This window comes from Microcebus murinus, chromosome 24 (assembly GCF_040939455.1).
Source record: "Microcebus murinus isolate Inina chromosome 24, M.murinus_Inina_mat1.0, whole genome shotgun sequence".
Taxonomy (NCBI): Eukaryota; Metazoa; Chordata; class Mammalia; order Primates; family Cheirogaleidae; genus Microcebus; species Microcebus murinus.
In genome coordinates, this window is record NC_134127.1 from 18,150,342 (window position 1) to 18,172,573 (window position 22,232).

Here is a 22,232-nt window from a genome sequence, read left to right on the forward strand (position 1 = left end):
GTTTTGACTTGCATTTCTGTAATGGTTGGTGACATTGAACATCTTTTTATGTGCTTATTGGCCATTTGCATGTGTCTTTGAAGAAATGTCTATTCAAGTTTTTTGCTCAGTTTTAAATTGAGTTATTTGGTTTTGGTTGTTGAGTTATAGGAGTTTTTTACATATTCTGGATATTAACCCCTTATTAGATATATGATTTAAAAATATTTGCTATCATTCCACAGGTTGCCTTTTAACTCTATTGATAGTGTCCTTTGTTGCATAAAAGTTTTAAATTTTGATGTAGTATAATTTATTTATTTTTTTTCTTCTGTTTTCTGTGTTTTTGGTGTCATATTTGGGAAATCACTGCCAAATCCAGCATCATGAAGTTCTTCCCCTATGTTTTCTTCTAAGATTTTTATAGGTTTATCTCTTAGCCTTTCATCCATTTTGAGTTGATTTTTGCATATGGTATTAGATAATAGTCTAACTTCATTCTTTTGCATGTGGATATCTATATTTCCTAACACTGTTGGAAAAACTGTTCTTTCCCCATTATAATTTTGGCATGTTTGCCAAAAATTTGATCATATGTGTGAGGGACCTCTATTCCATCTCATTGGTTTATATTTTGTCTTTATGTCATAACCACACCGTTTTAATTACTGTAACTTTGTAGTTAAGTTTTGAAATCAGGAAGTATGATACATCCAACTTTGTTCTTTTTCAATTTTTTTTGACTATTTGAGGTCCCTTGAGATTCTACATAAATTTTATAATAAGTTTTTCTATTTCTGCAAAAAATTTTGTTGGGAATTTGATAGGGATTGCATTGAATCTGTAGAGCATATTGAATAGTATTGACATCTTAACTATATAAATTGTTCCAGTTCACAAACATGGGCTGTCTTTCCATTTATTGGTGTCTCCTTTACTTTCTTTCAGTAATGTTGTGTAGTTTTCAGAGTTCAGGTCTTTAATCTCCTTGGTAAGTTTATTCCTAAGTATTTTGTTATTTTTGATGCTATTATAAATGGAATTGTTTTCTAAATTTCCTTTTTGGATTGTTCATTGGTAGTGTATAGAGATGCAATTGACTTTTGCGTGTTGACTTTATTTTTTATTCTGTAACTTGGCTGAATTTTTTTAGTAGTTCTAATAGGTTTTTATTGTTGTTCTTGCTGAATCATTAAAGGTTTCTACATATAAAGTTATACTGTCTGGGAAAAAATACAATTTTACCTCTTCTTTCCAATTTTGATGTCTTTTATTTTATTTTCTTACATAATTGCTCTGGATAGAACTTCCAGTATTATGTTGAACAAAAGTAGCAAAAGAAGGCATCCTTGTATTGTTCCTGATCTTAGAGGAAAAGCTTTCAGTCTTTCACCATCAAGTATGATATTAGCTATGGGGCCGGTTGTTTTTTAATGGAGATATCCTCAAAGGCTCTTTTATAGGACTCACATTTATTGAGCACTTTCTAATGGCTCTGTTGTAGGCAGTCCCTTTTCATATGTTGCTCATTTAGATTTCTCAATAGCTCTGTGAAGGAAGTATAACTTAACAAACAGGGAAACCAATATTCATAGAGTCAAGTAAATTGCTCAAGTTTGCATAATTAGTCCATGACAGAACAGGGACTCCATTTTATCTCAAAAGCCCACATTCTTTTTGTTTTACCAAGTTGCCCCTGAAAGGGGCACCAGATCTCTCTCTACTCAACATTTTACTTTCTCTTCTACAGTATCAAGCAGAGCTGGGCCCATACATATGCTCAATAGCTTGTCGGAAGGTCCATTACCAACATGAAAATCCATTTCTAAATGCCCCAAGAGCTTTCCTCATCCCCGTTGAAAAGTGAAGCAGGACTTCTCAGGCAGATGAAAACACTTTCATCTTGCCAAACACAGTCCTTGATGTGTACTATAGAGTCTCTCACTGGGCCCCTAAGCCTGGCTTCCAAAACTATTCATCCTCCAGTTTGCAAGCATGGCTCTCTCTCTCTCTCTCCCCAGCAATTACACCACTTATGTTTGGTTCCCACTGCCTGATTCATAACAGCAGCAGTGCCTGGGGTCACCTTGGCCCCTAACACCAGAGGCACATTGCCCTAAAGAAACAAAGGAACCTGCTGAAAACCTATTTCTTGTCTAAGACTACTTTTATTCTTAGCCCAAGTGGAGACAAACAACCTATGGTAGCCACACTGATTACTTTGTCAGAAGGAAATGCTAAAAATACCTTCTCAGGCTCCATTCCAGTGTTTAGAACAGACATCTTTTTTTTTTTTTTTTATTTCGGCATATTATGGGGGTACAGATTTCAAGGTTTCAATAAATGCCCATTTCCCCCCTCCTCCCATAAGTCTGAGTCTCCAGCATGACCATCCCCCAGATGGTGCACTTCTCACTCATTATATATGTATATACCCGTCCCCCTCTCCCCTCCCATCTGCCCAATACCCTATTACTGTAGTACCTATGTGTCCACATAGGTGCTGCTCAGTTAATGCCAATTTGCTGGTGAGTATATGCGGTGCTTGTTTTTCCATTCTTGGGAAACTTCAATTAATAGTATGGGTTCCAGCTCTAACCAGGAAAATATAAGATGTGCTCTATCACCGTTGTTTCTTAGAGCTGAATAGTACTCCATGGTTTACATATACCACATTTTATTAATCCATTCTTGGATTGATGGGCACTTGGGCTGTTTCCACAGCCTTGCAATTATGAATTGTGCTGCTATAAACATTCGAGTGCAGGTGTCTTTTTTTGTAGAGTGTAGAACAGACATCTTAAAAGTGCCCACAGCCTTGCCCTGTAGGTGGGACAGGAAAGAGACAATTCTGCTCTTGGGATGTTCCTCTAGGGCTCTGAAATTTGCAGAGGGCCAGAAAAAGGCCACAGAGAAAGAAACTTTCCTTCATTAGGATAACTCCATATGTTCATATTTTCTGGGACATTTTAATTGCAAACAATTCTGTTCACGTGTCTTAAGACCAAATGACTGCTGTGTGTTGGATTCTTTGTGTTGATTTTTGTTTCTGGAAAATTAGAAAGTCAAAAGTGCTTTCCGACTATTTTCATTACAGTCCTCTGTGGGCGTGTATGTGTGTGCGCTTGCAGACTCGCTATTTGTATTGGTGTGCCAGAACTACACCTCCAGATGCTGATTAAAATTGAAGTCCATGGGGGGCAATAACTTTTAGCTTCCATCATCATCTCCTAAATGCATGCACATTTTTGATTGGATTATTTGGCCTGCTCTTGGATCACCAGGAGGTTGAAGAATGAGTGTGTGACCTAGAGACAGAACTTCCCACGAGACTTTCTGCCTGGATGTAGAATGGGAGACAGGAGGGTACATAGGTATGTTTCAGCCCCCATCTGAGAAAAACCAGACTCCTTCTGAGATCCCAGATAACTGGCTTCAGAGTCTACATCTGTCTTTCCATACCTGAACTTTCTACTCCAACTTGCTGCCTTTGTTTCCCTGTCGATAGGGAGGACAGGGTTTTGTGGGAGCTAGAGGTTGGGAAGTCCGGGAACATGGGCATGAGGACCAGAGGGAAGACCTTAGGCTGTGTGGCATAACAGAGCCTGGGCTTTGGAGTCAGGAAGTCCTGCCTCAGCCACTTAATATTTGTCTGACTTTGGCAAGACTCAACCTTTTGAAACTCAGAATCTTCATTTGCAAAATCATTATTTGTAGTTCTTCTCGGTGTCCTTGTGATAATTAGGAAAAATATACACAAAGGGGTTGGCACATTGTATGAGCTCAAGGACTCGTAGTTATTACTATCATTGGGGTTTATCTGTCCAATAATCTTGTGTAGATGAAAATATTGGAGTCCAGAGGGTGAAATGACTTGTTTGATGCCATCTAGTTAGTGGAAGAGAGAGCCAGGACTGGAACCTAGCGATTCTTTCTCTAAATCACTTTGCCTCCTAAGATTTGGAACAGCGGGAGGCATTAGAGTTAAAATATACTCTTGTCACTCTTGAGGACTCTATAATCGAATGAAAGACAGATTTATGAAAAAAAAACCCCACAAGGGTACTTGAATAAGAAATGGAGAAATAAATGTGTGCATGCGTGTTTGCTTGAATTCATCGAATGGGAAAAAGTCTCTGCAGTCAGACAGACCACTGGAGTGCAGCACAGCATGGATTTGGCTTCTAATTGTGGGAAAGAGAAGTGGCTTACTTTTCTGTTTTAATTTGCTTGCAATTTATAAAGCCTGTAATTGTAGAAGTCATTTTGCCTCACTCTATATATGAATATGTTCACTTTTATTTTATTTTATTTTTATTTTTTTAGTCAAGCAGTGCATTCTCCCAGTGAATTCTCAAGACAGGCTGCATGGAATGTGGCGTTGCCTCTCTGGACATGCACCATTTGTTTCCATCGTGGAGAGGACCTGATCCCCACTGTCCTCTAGGTGACTAGGACTCTCCCACAAAGGGTAAGGAAGCAGACAGACAGGGAATAAGAACCTCTTCTGCTTGCCATCCTGTCTCTCATAGCACAATGCCTGACACATTATAGGTGCTTAATAAATCTTGCTTCATCTAATTACATGTGGATTGAACTCCCTTGTCCTCCTGGTTCACAGGGCCCCTCTTCTGCAGCCAGGAAGACCAGTCCAGGACATGCCTCTGCAATCATTTGGTTTAGGTAAGAAAATCATTTTGGTTGAGGTAAGAAAAGTTCTCACCAGAGGATGTCCATGCTGAAAATCACTTCTCTCCAGCCTGGCTGGAGGACTGTTGAAAGCTCCTTTGAAATTTTCCAGTTTCAAAGACCTCCTTCCAGCCTCATCAGCTGACATGACTTTACAGAACCCAGAAGAACCCAGTCTTCCTCATGGGCCTCCTCTGCCCACCCAGACACTGCTGAGTCTCCCTTTCCCGAGCACTCGGTACCTATAGCACACAACTATGTGGCGTCTCTCGTGATATGCTTATATCATCCTTGTGTGTGTTTTCTCCTCTCGACACAGGGAGAATAGCAGCTGTTGTTCTCCACCCTCTGCATCCCCCGGAGGCCCTCACTCAGGTACAGGTGGCCTACAATAGGTGCTGAACAAACATTTGTTTAGTGAACCTTCTAGTTCTTGGAGGGCGTGGCTAATAACATTTTTCACTAATCATGTTGTAAGTGACCATGTTTCCTTTTGTGCTTTTCCTTCAAGGAAGCTTAGAGCCAACTGCATGCATAGTCTATTTCTAGGAACATCACCTGATTGCAGGGTCTTTACTTTGCATAACAGTGTCCCTGCTCCTTTCTACTCTTCTATACCTATTTTCCTTTTATCAATTCTCTGCCTCTATCTCTGTCTCTCCCTTATGTGTAGGCCTATGTCAAGAGGTTATAAACGAATGCACATGAAATATAAAGTAACCCACTTGAAGGTGTCAATGGTTATCAATGGTCTACCCATCTTAGTCTGGTCATTTTGTACTGAAATAAGGAAAAATGAGGTCATAATTGAAAGGATTTTATCTCCACCAGTGGAAGTTCAGGTAACATGGTGGTTGAATTGGGCTTCTTGGTGTCTTCCCACTTTCCCACAAATGAAAATGGTGTCTTCCCACTTTCCCACAAATGAAAATGCCTTTTGCACCTGGGACTGGGGTTGCTGAAGCTCAGAGTATAAAAGAAGTGACAACTGAAGTTTGTTTTTCCTTTATTCACATTCATCCTCTGCATCAGCCTTTTAGTCCCTGGAGCACTGGCTGAGTAAGAGTCCAAGGCTACCCACAAAGCAGCTCACACCTATGTTACTTGAGACCACATAGTGGGGAAAGAAGAACCCTTTAGTGAAGGGAATGAGTGACAAGGTTTGGTTTCTCCAGTCTTCTCCCAGTCGCAGGAGCCCAGAGAGAGGAGGCAAGGAAGAATTTGAACAAGGAGAAAAGAAAATACAAGATGGGCAATGATAATAGAATCCCCAGATGTCAGAATGATGTCCTTGTTTCACAGATGAGTGAAACTGAGGCTGAGAGAGGGGCGATGACTAACCTCATGTCATGTGGTGACTGGTTACTGGAACCGAGGCTGGTGATGGTCTCTTGAAGACTGAGGGGCCTTCTCTGGCCCTCCTGTTATAGGATTTGAATTCAGAACAGAATCCTCTTCTTGATCCTTCATAGCCCCTGGTCTGTGCCCTTGCTGTTCTGTTACATCCCAGACACAATTCTCTACCACCCTGTGGAGGATTAGGAATTAACACTTTAACAAGCACCCTAAGTGACACCTGGGCACATTCAAGACTCAGAATGGCAGGCCCAAGGGGACAGGTGGTGGCAGCAAGCCTGATGCTCTGCTCTCCATCTGCCCCTGCAGGCACAGGGCACTGAGGAATGGGCCGGCCTCTCACCAGCAGGCCTGGCATCACACAGCACTTGGGGAAGGACTGTGAGGACAGGGATGTCCCCCAGCACCAGAAGTGTTTGCAAGCAAAGCCTTCCATATGACCATATGTGTTGAGAAGCACTAGCTTCTTTTCTTAATGTTTGGTCAAAAAGCCCAGTTTACTGTGTGCTAACATAATGCCAAAAATGCTCTTCCTCTGTTTACCAGCTCTGCCCTTCCCTCCTGCTTCCCCCGATCCCACGATTCCCTTTTGCACACTTCTAGCCTAATACAGCTCTGACCCTTTGTCTACCCCTTTCTCAACTCCCACCCAGGGGGGAAATTAACATTCCCTCTGTGGGTAATAAAAAATAGTGGTTACATTGACCACAGGTGGCCATGCTCCAACACTGGCCTTAATGATGCCTTAAAGATAAATGTTGGTGCCCACCAAGTCACACCTATTTTCATTTGTTCAACTTGCTTCCAATTATGAAAGCAAAATTCTCCCTTCCTTAAAATCATGGAGAGGTGGACATTTGATGGCATGTGTGTGCCTGGTTCAACAATCCAGGCACAGCATTCACACTAAGGGAGCCCACACCTACCTGCAGACATAGGCTTGTCGTGTAAGGGGCAGCTCACGAGGGAAAGAAGAAGTCAGAACGCCGCAGCAGTGGAGGGAGAAGTGGAGAGTAGAAGAAGGAAGAAATCTCAGTTTCTCTTCTGAGGCTGATTTGATGAGTTGGGAGAGAAGGTTGCCCAGTAAGTTTGAGAGCCAGAGGGCCCCAAATTCCATGAGCTGTTGTCCAGGGAAGGACGGAGGGATTTGTGAAGTTGTGATTGAGTGAGAAGGAGGCCAGCCGAGTGCTAGCAGCAGGAGAGGGATTACCAAGTGATGGCACTGGAGCTGTTTTGTTCTCAGGCACAGATGTAATTATCTCTCTGTTAACGACCTTGATAAGCAGATCTAGTATAAGTAGATATCACAAGAGGTCTGTTTATCAGGTGGGCTGAAGGACTTTACAACATGAACAGAAAAATGTATACATGAAGACATTTATGCCTGCATGTGTGCAGACACATATGAATACATACATTCTTTCATACCCATTGGCACAGGAACACACATAGTTACACTCAGTCACACAAACATAAAGATACACATAGATATCAACACAGCACGTATACAACTGTACATGCATGTGCATGTGCTGACATGCTGTCTCATACACATGGATGTAAGCTGACATGTGGACATTCCTATCAGTCCTAGACACAGGTATGAATAGGTGCATTGACTCACATATACCAATCCGAATAAAATGGGGAAGATGCCCATGACATGGTGGCAATTTGACTCATTGGAAACCACACTGAGCCAGGTAGGAGGCTCCAAAAAATAGAAGGGCAGTGGCCAAGTGTCCCGGTCCTCACAGGGACATAGTGGCTACACAATAAAGTCTTACTGATTGCTGGATTCCATGGCTTGCCTTACTGACTTTTGCCAAGGTTTGATTATGACATAGAAAAATTGTCTTCCTTCCTGTCGTTTAGTGTGAGTGCTTGGAGTTTCTTGGAGTTTCTCCTTGGTTGAAATGATGTTGTGCTTATGAATACTCTGTGTTATCTCCTCTCTGCTCCCAGAACCCTAACTCACAATCAAATGGAAAACTTCTTTCCCATTCTTGCTTCAAAAGAAAAACACAGATCCACCATACTCAGTGTGGTCTGGACTTCTTTGGGAAAGGGAACGTGTGACCCTGGCTCAAGGAGAGATCAAACGCCCCACCTGTGGGCTTTCGGGGCTTGGAGGTAAGCCTCAGGGCTCTCTACAGCCTACCTGGTATCTCAGCCAGGCATCCCAAAAAGGGGCCTTTTCTCCATCCCAGTGGCAAGGAATCCTGAGTTGTCAGAATGGGGTCTAGGCAATGACTGTGGATGTACCAATTGTTTATTAACAAGTGCGCATGGTCATTACCATTATACATTATCATCCAAAAGAGTGCACATCCTGTGTTTGCTGGCTGGTCAAGGTGAAACAAAATAAGACCACACATGTGCTCTCTGGGTTGCTGGGGGAAGGGAGTGTCATCATCCCTCGCCATAGGCGTTAATGTGTCTCCAGTAAGACGCCTTGGGTCCCACGTGAAGGGGGCTAGACATAGTTCCCTTTCCTGGTGGAGTTCCTGTTTGTCATCAACTCTGTCTTTGTTTCCCTTGCACTTGTTATGAATTTTGGCCTGTACCACTCAGTGTTTGAAGAGGAGGGAGAAGGAACTGGGTCGGCAGTTTTGAACTTTTAATTCCTTCCTCTTGTTTTTTCTCTTCCATGAACTTTCTCTGTTCTTCTCCCTTACTCCTCTTCTCTTACACCCCATAGACCAACAGGATAGCTAGAGAGCTGGGGCCTTTGTAGCCATAGCCTGAGGACTTAGAATTTCTAGGACCTTAGAATTTCTACAGTCTCCCTTTCCCCCCATCCCTGCTTTGACATGAACCACTTTCCAGCCCTGAGGCAGTGCCATCAGGGACTCTAAATGTTCCATTCCAGGGAGTGACTGCACTGATGGGTTTCAGGGAATGGAATTCCAGATCCTCAACTTCCACACGTTGTTTGCTGTATCTAGTATGTTCTCCTTCCTTACCACCATTTTTCATAAAGGCCCCTTAGCCCCTTCACAAAGCCAAGACACTCCTCCTGCCTTCGTCTTCCTCTGGTCCCCTGTTCTAGGGTGCAAATGCCTTGAGGGAGATAAATGCCCTGTATTAACCAAAGCACTAGAAACTCACAGGATAGCTTCCTCTCTTTACTGATTGCACACATTTTTCTTTTAGAGATGAACATCGGTGTTAAAAATGGAGTATGTGAGCTCCTTTGGGGAGGGTGTAGGCAATGAGAGCGATGACAATTCTGTTTCTCGACCACACCTTCTCCCGAGACTCAATTATTGTCAAAGATGCTTAGCTGTTGTGCAGGAATATGGAGGGAGCAAAGCAAAGGGTAGGAAATATTGAGTGCTAAAAATGATCTTTTTTTTACAAATTTAATCATAAGCAATTGTATTCGGCTATTCTCAATACTCATTCCCGGGGAGTGTCATTATCTGGAAAGAAAAGCACCTTGGAACCGCTGAAACAGTACAGGTTAGAGACACAGATCCCATTAAATGTAATGGGAATGTTTTTGATGACTCATAAATGATAAAATGTGTGGCTAGAGCTTTACCTGATTTCTTTTAAATTCAGCATGTGTTTATTCAATGAGTTAGTTAAAACTTATTTTACCAAATTGTGGCATGGACTATTTATGCCAGTTAATCAGTTCTCAGATTATTTCTTCTTATGAAATGCTTAATATTTTCTAACTCTGATTGGTAAAAACTAAAATGATAATCTAGCTGTAACAAAAATTTCTTTTGCCAGTATAAACTTTTCTCTTTCAGCAAATACATGGTAAAATCTTAATCAGAACTTCTCACAGAATTAATGGCATTATTTATGAAATTATATACATAATTCTTATTTAATGAATTTTCAAAAGCTAAGAAACAGATTCAATCCATGCACACACCCACATTTACCAGAGGACTAACAGGAATTTTATACTTCTTGCTCCATAAAATAACACATTTTTGCTACAAATCGCACTGCATTATTTCGAGTTAAGTAGTGAGCATATGGATTTATTATTGTATTTATAAATTATAAAAATGATTATAATATTAGCTTTATATTAGTTGCATCTTGACTACTTTTAGTATTTTGCCTTTAAAATGAATATGTTCCACAATATATTACTCAATGATTTTAACAATATTTCTGAAATATATATTAATTCATTTATTTGAATTGAAAATCAAAGTTAGACATTTTATAACAGAAAGTGAGTTTAATTGGGCTGATCATTTCACAGCAATGGGTGACATTGCTAAATAGGCTACATGGCAACCCATTTGTTGAGTGAGCTAAATCTATATGTGAAGGATGTGATGAAATAAAAGTGGTTTATTGAAAAAGACTATACTGTCAAAGATGTACTAAAATTAACAATGTCTTTAACATCAGCATTTTATACTAAGCAATGTGCATCTAATGGAAAAAATTAATAGGTATAATTAATAGCCCCTTGATAAGTTCTGGTGAAGTCTTTTTTGATATTCCCCAGGGAAGGAGAAAGTGAATGATTCTAATAAATAAAAAAAAAATTAAAAAGTAATTAAACAAAAATTTACACATACACCCCCACACACATACCTTTTTAATACAGGTGGTTTCAATTCTTTGCTTTCAGCAAAAGTGAAGAAGAACCTAATCAAACTGTCAGATCACTAAAAATAACTTTTAATAAGAGTTCACAAGTGATTTTCAGCTTATACAAGGAATTTCAAAAAATGATGTTGCTGTAACAAAACTCCTTTCAATTCCATCTCTTTCAAAGGAACAGACCTTCTGAGTGCTATCTACTTAAACGTCAGACACAAATAGAGAAATGTAAAACATGAATGGAAATCTTCTAGGGGGCAGGTGAGCAATAGCACTTGAACATGGTTAGTCTGAAAGGTCCCTTTCAGCTCTGACAACCTGTGACAGTCACTTGGTGTCTGTTCTCCCCTCCCAGGGAACCCCAGGCTGCTCACAGCCTCACCCAGCCCTGCTGTCAAGGCTCACAGGTGCCACCTGCCTCTGTGTGTACCATGCTCTGTTCCCTCCTGCCCTCCCCATCCTTTTCATCCAGACCACTCTCCTCTCAGCAGCCCCTCTTCACATGTGTTCTAGCCATATTTATGCTATGGAACACATGATGGGTAATTTAGCCACTCCCCCAAACCTCCTAGCTTTCATCTACAAGGATAGAGAGGGGCCATGGATAGGACTCCTACTGCCATGAACACACAGGGTGGGCCACCCACGTCTGCCTTGAGTCCCCTGGGCTGATCTTATGTCCTGTGTATGAGAGTCACCACACAAAGCCCCAGGCTCAGGCTACTTCCACCTTGGGTGCCCTTTCTTTTCTGTCCCCATCTCCCGCCTGACTCCTGAGGACTGTGTCTGCTAGAATGCATGGTCCCTGAGTAGAACCCCTGTGTCTGAAACCACTTGTCTGAATTCTCCCTTCACTTTCTTGTCCTAACTAAAACCTAGCTTCCCCCCCAAGGACAGGGCTTTTCTGGAACTTTCTGGAGTGGTGGCTATGTATTAATATTTCCCTTTATCCCTTATTCAGCTGAACATGGAGTTGAGATAGAGATCCTTCCTCTTCCTCATTGTTGCTTTGGATCTGTTCTCTCCCCTCTTCCCTTTAAACATGCAGCTTAGAGTCTTATGTCTTCAGACTATGCTGCCCACTACTCTTCCTTACTTCAGTTAACTTCTAATCCCAGAGCTATGCCTCCTATTTTTTAATGATTTTAGCTCTTGGTTTAGTTCTTCTCTCCTACTTTATTCCTATCTTAATGCTTGACAATTTCCACATATACACATATAATCCTTTTAATTCTTGACCTTCTAGTTCCTTGAATTTCTTTTCTCCTCTATTCTACATTGCCACTTGATCTCGTGGCTGCACTTTGCCCTATCTTTATTAATATAGCCCGCTTTAAGACTTCACCTTTTATTTTTCTAGTTCATCCCCTCTGGTACTCTGACTTCAATAAGCCCTTGATACTCTTCTATGTGCTCAGCTTAAAATACATTATTATAATCATTCTAACCATCCTTTGTATACACTCTCAACTTCTTTGTCCCATTTGAAAACACTCTCAGGAGAACCGAGATGCTAAACTAACTTTCCATGGCCTCTGCACCTACACCTATGCATTCAGCCAACCCTAAATAGAGAAAAACACATAACCCTTCTGCTGCTTTTACTCTCAGTTTATGACCACAGACTTAAAGTTGAACCGCAGCGTTCCCCAGCATTCATACTACATTGCACCTAATTGTCTTTCTCTTAAAGCCTTTGGCACATGTTCCTTCATCATCATTCTCAGCTGACAGTGTTGCTTCCCAATTCACTGATACAACTGAAACCATCATAAGGGGACCTCCCCATGTTCCCACCACCACAGCTAGCCACCTACCAGTGTCTATACCCATGAACCCTCCATTCCCAAGTGTCAGTGGACATGAACTGTCTGGGTTCCTCTCTGAGGCCACTTGCACTACACACTTCACCATCCCTCCTTGACCTACAGAAGGATATTGTTCCAGCAATTTTCTCCTCTTTCCCCTACGCCATCTGTTTTTCCCTTTCTATTGAATTGTACCATGTACAATTGTACATTATCATCATTGTACCATGATGTACCTATTTCTTCCATCTTAAAAAAGCATTTTAAAGCAACCAGGGTGTCCTGCAGTCAGTGAACAGATAAATAATTGTGGTACATCCAGATAATGAAATATTATTCAGCACTAAAAGGAAATAAGCTATTAAGCTATGAAAATACATGGAGAAAACTTAAATGCATATTACTAAGTGAAAGAAGCCAAACTGAAAAGGCTGCTTCCTGTATGATTTAACTATATGTTATCCTAAAAAAGATAAAACCATGAAGACAACAAAAAAGATCAGTGGTTTCCAGGAGGAGGGATGAATCAGTGCATCAGAGAGAGTTTTTAGGGCAGTAAAACTGCTTGGAATGATACTCTAATTGTGGATGCACGTCATTACACATTTGTCCAAACTTGTAGAAGGTACAACACCAAGAATGAACCCTAATGTGAAGTATGGACTTTGGGTGATAATGGCACATCAATGCAGTTCATAGGTTGTAGCAAATGTATTACTCTGGCAGGGGATGGGGGATGGTGATAATGGGGGAGGTGGTGGATATGTGGGGGGAAGGGGATATCTATGTACTTTCTGCTCAGTTTTGTTGTGAACCTAAAACTGCTATAAAAAATAAAACCTTAAAGAAAAATCATTTGATCTCCTTTCCCCTCCTATTTCTCTGTTCTACCTTTCACTAAAACCCCTCAAAATTTCTGTCTCTAGCCACTATCTCCAATTCTTGCCCTGTTTTCTCTTAATCCCATGCCAAACAAGATTTGCCTTCAACCCTTCCACCAACACCACTCTTGTTTAAGGTCACAGTGACCTCAATGTTGCTAAATCCATAATCAATTCTTAAACTTGATAATATTTGACCTTTCAGTAAACATTTCACAGTTATTCATTTCCTACTCCTTGAAAACACTTTCATCCTGTGGCTTCTGAAACACCACACACTCTTGGTTTTACTCCTGCTTTGCTGGTCACATTTTAATCTGTTTTCCTATTTTCTCCTCTTCTCCCTTGTCTGTTGTTATTGGCGTGCTTATCGCTATTGGCAGGCCTATTGCTATTGGCGTGGGGCTCAGTTCTTGGACCTTGTTTCTTCTCTACTATGCTCGCTGCCTAGGTAATCTCATCCTGTCCTATGGCTTCAGACCCATCTAGCTGCTGATGACTTATATCTCCAGCACAGATACTGACACTCAACTCCTGACTTCATACAACTGCCTATGCAACAGTAATGCCCAGTAGAAATAGCAAACTTATTTCCAAATGATGTTCTCTTCCCCAAATCTTCCTCACTGCACTTTTCTCCAACAAAGCTCATGGCAACTTCATCTTTCCATTATGATAGGCTAAAGGACTCAGGCATCATCCTTGACTCTACATGCTACCTGCTGTGAAATCATGTTAGTTCTTCCTTTAAAATATATCCTGTATCTGGCCCCTTCCCACCAACTCTTATGCCCTCACCTTGCTCTTGCTTGGATTTTTATAATAGACTCTTTTTTTTTTTTTTTTGAGACAGAGTCTCGCTTTGTTGTCCAGGCTAGAGTGAGTGCCGTGGCGGCAGCCTAGCTCACAGCAACCTCAAACTCCTGGGCTTGAGCGATCCTTCTGCCTCAGCCTCCTGAGTAGCTGGGACTACAGGCATGCGCCACCATGCCCGGCTAATTTTATATATATATATCAGTTGGCCAATTAATTTCTTTCTATTTATAGTAGAGACGGGGTCTCGCTCTTGCTCAGGCTGGTTTTGAACTCCTGACCTTGAGCAATCCGCCCGCCTCGGCCTCCCAAGAGCTAGGATTACAGGCGTGAGCCACCGTGCCCGGCCTATAATAGACTCTTAATGGCACCTTTGTTCCTATACATCCACCAACCCCTTATAGCCTATTCTCAATGTGATAGCCAGAATGAGCCATCCCTATGCTCAAAGACAAAATACTCTTTAATGGCTCCTCATCTCATTCCTGTAAGAACCAATGTACTTACACTGGCCTACAGTGGCTAACAATCTGACCCCATCTGACAATATCTGCTTTGACTCTCTCCTTCTCCCAAGTTGCTGTAGTCCCACTAGTCTCTTCATAGTTGCTACTCAAATAGCCCAGGCCATTTATACTGGCTGTTTCCTCTGCCCAGGGCACTCTTCCCCTAGGTAACTGCGAGGCTCATATCCAATACTCATTCAAATTTTTGTTCAAACATCAATCTCTCATTAAGGTCTACTACCCAATTTAAAATGGTGCTCCCCCTATTCTGCTTAATTTTTTGAGTGCAATCATCACGTTCATTATAGTTATTGTCTATCTCCTTCCCTAAATGTGTGTTCTATAAGAGAAAGTATTATACTTTTGTCTGTTTTTGTTCATTGTTGTAACCTCAATGTTTGGAGATTGCCTGAAAGTAATAAGTACTTAACGAATGCAGCTGATCACCATTATTTGTGGATTGTGTATTTGCAAATTCACCTACTGGATAAAACTTATCTGTAGCACCTAAATCCATACTCCACTTTTGTGGTCATTCACAGACATGTGCTGAGTGGTGAAAAATGTTAGTCACCTGACACAAACATTCACAACTCAGGTGAAGAAAAGTGATACTCTGCCATCTTGTTTCAGCTCTCATACTGCAAATGAGTGTCCTTTTCATGGTCTATTTAGTGTCATCTTTTTCATAATTTTGTGTTTTTCATTGGTGCTTTTGCTATTTAAAACTGGTCTCCACACAAAGTGCTGAAGTGCTATCTCACGTTCCTAAGTACCAGGCTGTGATGTGCCTTATGGAACAGATACGTGTTAGATAAGCTTTGTTCATACATGAGTTGTGGTGCTATTGGCCATGAGTTTGATGTTTATATATTATATGTTAATACACAAATATAATATATATTAATTAAGGTGTCTTTAAACAGAAACCCACACAGAAACAAGGTTATACATTGATTGGTTGATAAAAGTATTGTGGCCACAGGCTTGCGGGAACCTAACCTTGTATTATCCTTAGGAGCAATGGCTCAGAATTCACTAAGCCAGTGTTTGCAGAGGCTTTATAGAGCATACCTACCACAAAAAATAAGAACCATCTTTATTTCTTTCATTAAATGAAATGTATTTGCATTTTGAAAGAGGTCTCTTGTTAAGTGAAACTAATCTCTCCTTTTAGTTTCTGACAATGCAGGACAGTAATCAGATCATTCTCATGTACTTAGCAATTGATTAAGCATCCATCATCTCCTTTGATAATTCTATAAGGATGCAACAGACAAGGAGATTGAGCCCCATTTTACAGATGTGAAGGGTGAGGCTCCTCTGAATTGAATCTCATAGTATCATATGAGTGAGTTCCCCCTTCACAGACAGCAAACCATGCTAGTCCAGCCCTCTACATTCAGGCACCCAAGACCCCCAAGCTTGCTAAAGGGTGGCATTGATAGTTGTAATCTGAGTCTCTTCCCAGGATAAACTGAGCTCCTTAACCTCTATCCACCACCTCAATCCACTTCTATCCATCTCACTTCTCTTTTGGACCACAATTTCTTTCTCCAGTCCTGGCATCCTTACTTCATTCCTTAGTTCTTCGACTTCTGATTTCCTCTTTTGCTTATCTCATTCCATCTTTTTTATCTCTAATTAGATAACTGGTTTTTCTTTGCTTTCCTCTGAAACAGACAAAATAAACCATAAATGCAGTAACAATCAGATTTTGACCATAGCTATAGTCTTGCACAGATTCAAATGGAGAAATACCATGAAATATGTCACAGTTATCAATCCCATGGTCACAGCACCCTGCACTCCCTTGCACAAAATAGGCACTTAAAATATGCTCACTGAATAGAACTGAAGTGAATGTCAGATGGCCACCCAACCGGCGTGGTTACTCAACTTCTGGAGTGAAAAGCTGAGGCTGGGTTTACTCAGGGGACAAATCATTTTGGTTTCCTTCTCCCTGGGCCCCCAAAACAAATCCTGTAAATGTCCCTAGGGTCTCTCCATCTGGCTGTATAAGTTGGAGGATGCCCAAGTTCTGGTTTAACATGGTTCCTCTGGGTTCTGGACTTTTCCCACCACGAGCAGCTCCCTTCAACATGGTCCTGATTCAAATGGGATTGAAAAGTAGAAGTATCTGGGGATCTGGCAACACTTGCCTCTGATATGAACAGATCATGCACCATAAACTGTTTACTCTCTTTGCTGTAATTACTACTTAACGAAACAAACTTAACAAAGTTGATAACATTTAACAACAGGGACTCTATTTACTGGAAATTCACACCCCCTCCCTTCTCTCTACTGTTTCTAGGAGAGGAATGCAATAAAGCTCTTATTTTTTTAATTGAAATTCTTAGAGCACATAGATCTGGGAAATTTGTGAGCACACACGAGTGTGGATGTGTGTGAGAGCACAAGCTCGCACACCCCTGAGCCATCCTCTGTACTTTTTACTTCCATTGATCAACAACAGAACTTTATGAGGCGAGTTCTCTTATCTTCTACATTTTTGACACTTATTGTAATGTGAATTCCCTGACAGGGGACTTTGTGTCATGTTCCCGGAAAAAATATGCCAGTGCCAGTCAGCTGAGCTCATTCAGAGTGGCTCCAGCTAAGAGGATAGAGCTCAGGTTAAGAAGAGCCTCCATGCTCAAGACCATAGAAGACCACAAAGTTTTAGGGACAAGAGAACGGGGTTGAGGTCCAACTCTGACTCTTTCTCCAGCCCTATTTTCTTATGTGTCCATGGCCATACCTATACCACATCCACAGTATGTCTGGTGGGGCACAGTCACAGTATTTAATGACCACTGTAGCCTGGCCACTCACCAGTCAGAAAAGACACAGGTCCTGGCACTCCAAAAGGACCCTGTGTGTTCCCTGCTGTGCAAGGCACTACCCTTTTGATTATCTGGCCTTGGGGAAAGTGGATGCTCCCAGATGACAGTGGCTCCTTATCAACTGGTCCAGAGGCATTTCAGTATTTCACCAACTGACCCATCAGATCAGATAGATCACAGCTATGCTTATCTGTGTTTGTGCAAGGTATTAGTCTCAGCCTTCAAATACACTCAAATGGTTATTATCTTTAGGAGGAAAGTATCCTCCAGAATCTTTCTTATGCAAGGAATAAAGAGATCAGGGTCTTAATCTCAGTTTGGCCACTCACTTGCCTGATGACCTTATGAAGCAAGTTACTCCACTTTTTCAGAGCCATGATTCACTCACATGCAAACCAAGCAAAACAACTGACTAGACTGTCTCTTTACAGATTTTTCCAATTGTGTGTTCTAGAAAGGAAGAACTATGCAAGGAAGGAGGGTGAGAGGAGAGAGAGAAGGATAGTAAAAGCTAAGATTTGGATCATAGCTAGTAGTCACAGTCCCTTTCATTTGTATGGGATTTTACAGTTTCTTGGGCATTTTCATTACACTAAAACAAACTGGTTCCTGAGCACTAGAATGTATGTGTATTCTCAGCAATGGAAAGCTCAGAGCATAGAGCATAGCCTGAAAGAAGAGATTGACACACATTGAAATAGCAGTAGAAAAAGATGGATGAGTGCTTGGTGTGTAGGGAAGTCTGCACTGAGGAGGTGGGATGGGTGCTGGACCTTGAAGGGTGACAACATTTTATATTTTAGAATTTTTGTCTGAGTATAAAATGCCTGGGTCATGATTTTTTTCCCCTCTCAGGACTTGCAGGTTTTGTCCCTTTCTTTTCTCATCCTGAATATTTTTCTGGAAAAGTCTAAAGACAGCTGATTTTTTTTCTTTAGAGGACTCTTGCTTTTACTGCCTTGTAACTAAATAATTCTTCTCTTTATCCCATAAGTTCAAAAAGGTAAGCAGGATATCTCTTGGGTCTAGTCATTCTGTATAAGTGTTTCCTGTGAATGGATGTTCTTTTTCAACTTATCCTTTTTTTTTTTTTTTCAGTTCTTCCTTCATTTCAGGAAATTTAGCTTTAGAATATCGTTGAATAATTCTTGTCTGCATTTTTTGAGTTCTCTATTTCAGGAATACTTTTCACCCATATGTTGTATCATTTCCATCTTGCCTCAATATCTCTCACTTTTTCTGTCATCATGTCATCTCCCCCTTCCCTTCCCTTTGCATTAACTCAGGAATTTCATTTCAAGATTTTAATTAAAATTTCAGCCATGTCTGTTCTGTTTTTGGCTACTCTAATTATTAGTTCTGTGATGCTATTGTCTGTCTTGGTCCCAGTTAGCTTCCTCAGTTCTGCAGTCACTCTTTTCATTCTGTTCTCTTGGCGTGTTGTTTTTAAGCCCTTTATGAAACTTAGAATTCATTTTATTATCAAGTTACTCTATAGCCTGGAACTTACGCAGATATTTTCTTCTGTTCATTGGATTCTGCTTTCTGCTGAGTTACTTCTCCATCTCTTCCAGCTCATGCTTTTATCCTTGGTCTTCCTCTGACGGGTTCCACAGTCACTATGATGTCCCCACCCCAGCCCCTCCTCGTGCCAAGTGTGGGCAGCTCCGACTGTCACGGCACAGTGGGGGTAAATGCTTCTTAGCATCTTTCCCATCTTTTTTTTTTTTTTTTTTGAGACAGAGTCTCGCTTGTTGCCCAGGCTAGAGTGAGTGCCGTGGCGTCAGCCTAGCTCACAGCAACCTCAAACTCCTGGCTCAAGCAATCCTGCTGCCTCAGCCTCCCAAGTAGCTGGGACTACAGGCATGCGCCACCATGCCCGGCTAATTTTATATATATATTAGTTGGCCAATTAATTTCTTTCTATTTATAGTAGAGACGGGGTCTCGCTCTTGCTCAGGCTGGTTTCGAACTCCTGACCTCGAGCAATCCGCCCGCCTCAGCCTCCCAGAGTGCTAGGATTACAGGCGTGAGCTACCGCGCCCGGCTCATCTTTCCCATCTTATTGAGACACTTTTGGTTTCCCTTCTGTGGCAAATTTAGGGAGAACTATAATATACTGTTACTTCCTTTCAGTCCCTGAGGTTCACAAGCAACAGAAAAGTTCAGCTGGAACTGTGTTTTGTTTGGGTCTTTCTCCTGAGGTTTTAAAAAATACCCCAAGTTAGAGATATCACATCAGATCAAGAGGATTTCCTACTTATGTGGGGAAATACCCTGTGTTTAAGAAAATTCCCTGAATTTAGATTGAAATCCTAAAAAAATGGTGAATCCAAGTATCCGAGTAGTTTTCTGCCTCTGCTGCAATGATATGTTGGTTAGGATTAGCTCGCCCTGATTTCCTTGGGTGCACCATGCAGCTAACAATATCACAGGGTTATTGGGGGGCCCCAAATAGAATGTTGCACATACCCAGGTTATCATCACACCCTCATAGGTACTCAAAATACATAAAGTATGACTTATTTTCTGCAATGGTGAATGGATATTCTCTTTCAGAGAACGTTTCTTTATTGCTGCCCTGAGTTACCTACTCACACTTTAATTGTGTGTCTTCCCCAAAGGGGTTGTGTTCTTGGTTTTATTAACTGTAACATTTGCCTCATACAACCTGTTGGGTGCAGGGAGGGGGAGGAGTGGTGTTAGGACTTGTGGTGATCCATACCCAAGGAGTCTGTTGATTTCCTTGGCAACCCCTTCTCAAAGTTGATGACATGGGATCGTATCTTGCTCATTTCTGGTTGCTGATGGTGAAAATTTTGTTGTTGATATTATAATAGTTTCAATAGGGTAATAGGGTGGGATATTGTTTATCTTCCTCCATTCATTGTGTCTATCTGGAAATTCAAACAGGATTCCAGAGGCAGAGAGGAGGGTGGCAGGCACCATGGTGGGGGCCTGAGTGAGGGAAGGAGCAGAGTTGGGGTGAGCAGGAGGGGGTGGTGCAGGGCATGAGCAGGTTAGCAATAGGGAGGGAAGCAATGGGTGCAGAGGCTTATTAGGAAAAAGCCAGACTTTTGTGGCTGGTCATAGGATTTTGGAGCCCAGGAAGAATAACCAAGATTAGTGGTAGAGCCAAGACTAATATTTGGGCTGTCGGTCTTCACCTACAATGTCCTCTTGTGAATTCACTTGTTGGCATGTTGTCTCTCCTGCAGAAACCTGTAGGCTTCCACAGCCTCGTGGCCCAGATATTCTGGCTGGGGTGAATGTACACCTCTTGTTATTTTCTTCCTCTTTGGTAAAATAGAGACCACAGGACAGGGAGGGAGATGCAGAAGATACCACAGTTCTGCCTATTTTTTATTTAAGATTTCTGTTTTGCTAGAAATAGTTGTGGCTGGGAGATCACCTGGTTCTATCAGTCCGACTTTTATATACTTCTGTGATTTGGGGACCAGACAGGTCTAAGAACCACTTTTAAGGACATACCCATAACTCATGGCTCTAACATAGAGCTGGGCATCAGAGATAAAGACAATTAATTCATGACTCCGTAAGTACTGTGACTATATTCATGAAGTCCAGGTACTTTTTCTCCTAAATCAAGAGAACTCAAAGTCATTGACTACCAGTGTGTAACCAGAGCTGGGGTTGAAGCCTGGTATACAGTAGGTGCTCAGTAGATGTTCCTCAATGAAGTGAAGAAAAGGTAGACCAGTCGGACAACACTCCAGAAGTTAAGAGAATAACCCTTATGTGCCCTCCCTTCCTCCCACCCTATCACCTTCTCTAATTTAGCATCAACTTCTTCCAAAGAAGCTTGGATCTGCCAGTGGAGTGAGGAATCACCCAGCAGGCGGGTTATTTTAAATCTTTAATAGACATATTACCTTACATTATGGCTTCATCATCCGCCCCTCAGCGTGAGCACAAAGAGAACATCCATCACAATTAGTGTAACATCCCGAACACATAAAACAGATGAAAATGTGTAGCTGCACTGGGTGTAAGGGAGCCCAGCTTCTCAGCAGATTTTCGTTAGACTGCCGGCACGCAGTGAGGTGGGGATGCTGCCCTCCCTTGTGCCAAGAAGGGGAAGAGGATCTGTCATGAGCCCAGAGCATGCTTCTGTCCATCCACCTGCAGAGAAACAGAGCCTTTACACATGGAGCTGAGGCTGGAGCTGTCCTCTACAAAGCTCTGCTCTCATTTCTGTCCTTGGCTGAGCAGAGGCCACTGGCCGAAACTTGGGGTTCCTGGGTCCAGGGCAATCATAAAAGGACACTTTATCTACTGAGCCAAATCTTGCATGAGGCTCCTCCACCCCTATTAGCTCATGGAAGCCCTATGACCACCCTGTGAAGTAGGTATTATTTTTTTTGTAGAGAAGAAAACTGAGGCTCGAAAAATGTCTTTGAGTTGCCCAGTGTTCTACAGAAAGTAAGAAGTGGCTCATACACACATCAGTCTGTTTCCAAAGGGTATTTTCTTTTGGTCGCTGGACAAGACATGTATGTGTAGAACTCAGCTTGGAAGGGGAGGAAACGCTACTACAAGCTTGGAAGCAAGAGTGGTGCAAGTTACCCAGATACCAACACCCTGTGTCCTTCTGTCCCTTTCCTTTCCTTTTGCCCTTCACCTGCATGCAATGCTTCATAATGCCCTCCAAACCATTGCTTGACTTTCCTTGGTGTTTGCATGAATTTATGTGTGCATATACGTAATTATTTTTCTCGCCTTTGGACTCATGCAGAGTTGAGTTAA

General features: G+C 41.7%; 1 long non-coding RNA gene across 2 annotated transcripts in view; it reads left to right on the forward strand.

The window, feature by feature from the left end:
• LOC105882564 (uncharacterized) overlaps positions 1-22,232 on the forward strand; it is a 196,892-nt gene that overhangs the window by 166,847 nt on the left and 7,813 nt on the right. For both annotated transcript variants that reach the window (XR_012914693.1, XR_012914692.1), the window contains exons 3-4: positions 4,306-4,450; positions 4,601-4,662. This is a non-coding gene — a long non-coding RNA (uncharacterized LOC105882564). The remainder of the gene's footprint in view (positions 1-4,305; positions 4,451-4,600; positions 4,663-22,232) is intronic.